Genomic DNA, 3,106 nt, shown 5'->3' on the forward strand with positions numbered 1-3,106 from the left:
GTTTTTTTTTTTTACATTACACATAATGCACAACAATTACAACAATAGCATGATATCCAAAAAGATAACAATCAACAAATAATAATTTCACTATAAATGAATAAGAAAAAATAAAAATAGGACAGAATTATTATAAAAGAAAATAGCATACACATTAATTCACTTTTCAATTAGCTTCAATATTCTTTAGTAAATACAATTGTATCACTACATTTTTTATCGATAGAGAGACTCAATATACAACTGAAAATCAGACCAAAAAAAAAAAAAAACTTCAAACAAGGTTTAGAATTATTCATTTTACTCTTATGAATATGAAATTTACCTAATAAAATTATAGGATTCATCATAACATTTACAGAAGCAGTTTTCAAATTATATGATAACATCTTTGGATGTTAATTCACAGTTATAACCAGATGGGGTTTTTTTGGGGGTTTTTTTTACTGTTTATTTATTTTAAGTAGCCTAATCAAGTTATTTATTCATGCACACCCTGTATTTGTATTTTTCATTTCATGGTAGCCTATATTAGGTCTATCCACCTTATTCCTAATTTAAAAAGAACTAACAGCAACAGAAAAGTCATGGACAGCCGAGGTCGGACAACTCTATCAAGAGCTTTGATTTCAACCACAGTCGAAATCCAGTGAACGTCACTCTGATTGGCTGAGGCAACATATCATCATAACCCAACCTGTAAAGCCAGCCACTCTGATAGGCCGAGGCAACATGCGAGCCATGTGGCGCGAGCGGCGCGATTCAGCGTGTTTTTCACATGGTTGGTTTTTCAAGCAGAAAATAACGGCACAGCTATTCAGCCTACATCGCCGTCATGATCACTGGTGAACCCATCTCCTCTAAATTGAAGGTAAGTTCGTCCAATCTAGTGAATTCTATGTCCATGTCTACTTATGCTAGTGTTTGGTAGTTTAGCGTTATTGTCTTAAACTTCACAAACCTGCTGTGATTACTGCCGCGAATGTTCAAGGGCGTTAACCTTAACGGCACAGTTTTTTTGTTTTGCGTTAGCTTGCTGCTCTTAATTCTTGACACTAAATTGTATTTTGCACGTTGTTATCTGGCTGCTAGGTAGCTACCATTCTTTGCTAGTAATCAAACTAACTCGTATTGGGTGTTCAACGGGCTTTTCCCAATGCGTGCTACTCTGAATATCGTCAGAAATTATATGTGCCAGGATCATACAAACTCAAAGTTCGTAATGTGCTTGTATGCTCTAGTGTAGGCTATCCTTGTTTGTAAAACTGCAACGCTGTTGTGTGATGGAGTGAAATCTTTAACTCCATCTGTTTGTGATGTTTGTTAACGCATTTGTTTTGTCTCTCAGGTGCTGTAAGGAGTGAGGTGCCCTTCCCTGATAGGAGAAAAAACACCTAAACAAGGTAACGTTACGTGTTGTGATCTCATCCTCTTTTCTTTTGATCAGGCCCCAGTCAAATAAACAGTAAAACTAAACTAATTTGGTATTAACGTCTGTGTTTACGGATGACTTTGAGAGTAAGACAGTGGTGAAAACGCCAAAGAGAACTGGAACATGGCATGTTATATTCATAAATGTTTGGCCAAGTTTAAATGTTACTAGGTCCAGTGTTCGATTCACCATCAGGTCCTGCACTGAGATTGTTCGAGGCACACCTTCAGGTCCAGACATGATGGGTCACGGCACGTGCAAGGCACACAGTCTTCAAATCACTGCTATTACTTTGAATCTGAATCAGAAAGAGCTTTATTATCTAGTGTGCTTGCACACATAAGGAATTTGTTTGTGTGCTGAGGCTTCCAGTGCACATATACTAACACAACAGGAAACGTATTATAATTACAAAATTATTTTAATTTCAGGTATAACCATATGGAACTAATAAATCCATGAAGACCGATCCCGTAGTGATGCCCCCAGTCCCCCGCCCAGGTCCAGACATGATAAAAGAGTACAGCGCAGTGATCTCAGCACATGACAGGCACGGTGAGTTATCGGCTGCGTTCACATTAAGCTCATTTAGGATTATTTTGCTATTCAGGTGGTGGTCATATGACCCTGGATGCCTGTTACACAGTGTACACATTGCTTTGAACAAGAAATCAAGTAATTTAGAATTTTTTTACAATTAAGGCCGCAATTTTCATCAAAGTACTTTGCAGTTCACCAAGTTTTATAGATATATCTCTAATTGTTACAATATTGCAGATTTATTATTTATCATCTTATAAATATGTTCAGTTTCATCATTTGATAATAACTTGTATAACACATTTTTTGTGGTGTAGATGCAGTGACTGAGACTGGGAGATGCAGTGACTGAGACTGGTAAGTATTGATCTATTGGCAGTGGAGAAGACACTTTTAATAGACACCTTCTCTCTTGTGAGCTAGCAAACTTTGCTATTCTAATTAGAGCATTGCGAACCTCACCAAATGTGTTTGTTTATTTCAGTGTTCCAGAAAAATGTCCTGAAACTACTGGTCGACATCCGCCATCGCCTGAAGGAAACCAGGTAGTGGATGCAAAGGAAACATATTTTTGCTTACAAATGTGGGGACTTGGGGCAGATTGTCTTTGCATACATCTAAATCATTGGTCTTTTTCAACTTTGCAGAAGGGATCATGAAATTTGGTTCCATAGCCACTGAGGTGTATGTACATCAAGGTGAACGTGTGTGAGCACCTCAAGCACGTGTCGCAAAGACTTGGAGGTGGAGGATTCACTACGCCCCGATGAGCCTACAGGACTTGAATTAAGAGTTTTAAAGGGATAGTTCACTTTAAAATTAATTTTTGATATGTTTTAGCTTACCTCAAGGGCATCCAAGATGTAGGTGTCTTTGTTTCCACAGTAGTTTCAATTTTTATATTTTTACGTCAAACCATTCTTTTCTGTCAGTCATATAATGGAAATCTATGGGGATCTCTTAAAAGAGCATGCACAGAGAAATCCAGATTAAACATGATTTAATGACTCGTAACTGTAAGTACACATTGATGGCTTAAGATACGAAACGAGCGGTTTGTGTGAGGAAATGAACAGTGTGTATATATATATATATATATATATATATATATAAACTGTTTGTTTTCTCTCACAA

At 37.0% G+C, this 3,106-nt stretch overlaps 1 long non-coding RNA gene across 1 annotated transcript; it reads left to right on the top strand.

Moving 5' to 3' along the window:
• Nucleotides 1-551: 551 nt before the first annotated feature.
• Nucleotides 552-2,900, top strand: LOC120473925 (uncharacterized). Its single transcript, XR_005621693.2, has 6 exons — nt 552-871; nt 1,349-1,403; nt 1,864-1,987; nt 2,290-2,329; nt 2,457-2,517; nt 2,620-2,900. It is a non-coding gene; the product is annotated as an uncharacterized LOC120473925 (long non-coding RNA).
• The last annotated feature ends 206 nt before the right edge of the window (nt 2,901-3,106 follow it).

Source organism: Pimephales promelas, chromosome 11 (assembly GCF_988280905.1).
Source record: "Pimephales promelas chromosome 11, fPimPro1.hap1.1, whole genome shotgun sequence".
NCBI classification, from domain to species: Eukaryota; Metazoa; Chordata; class Actinopteri; order Cypriniformes; family Leuciscidae; genus Pimephales; species Pimephales promelas.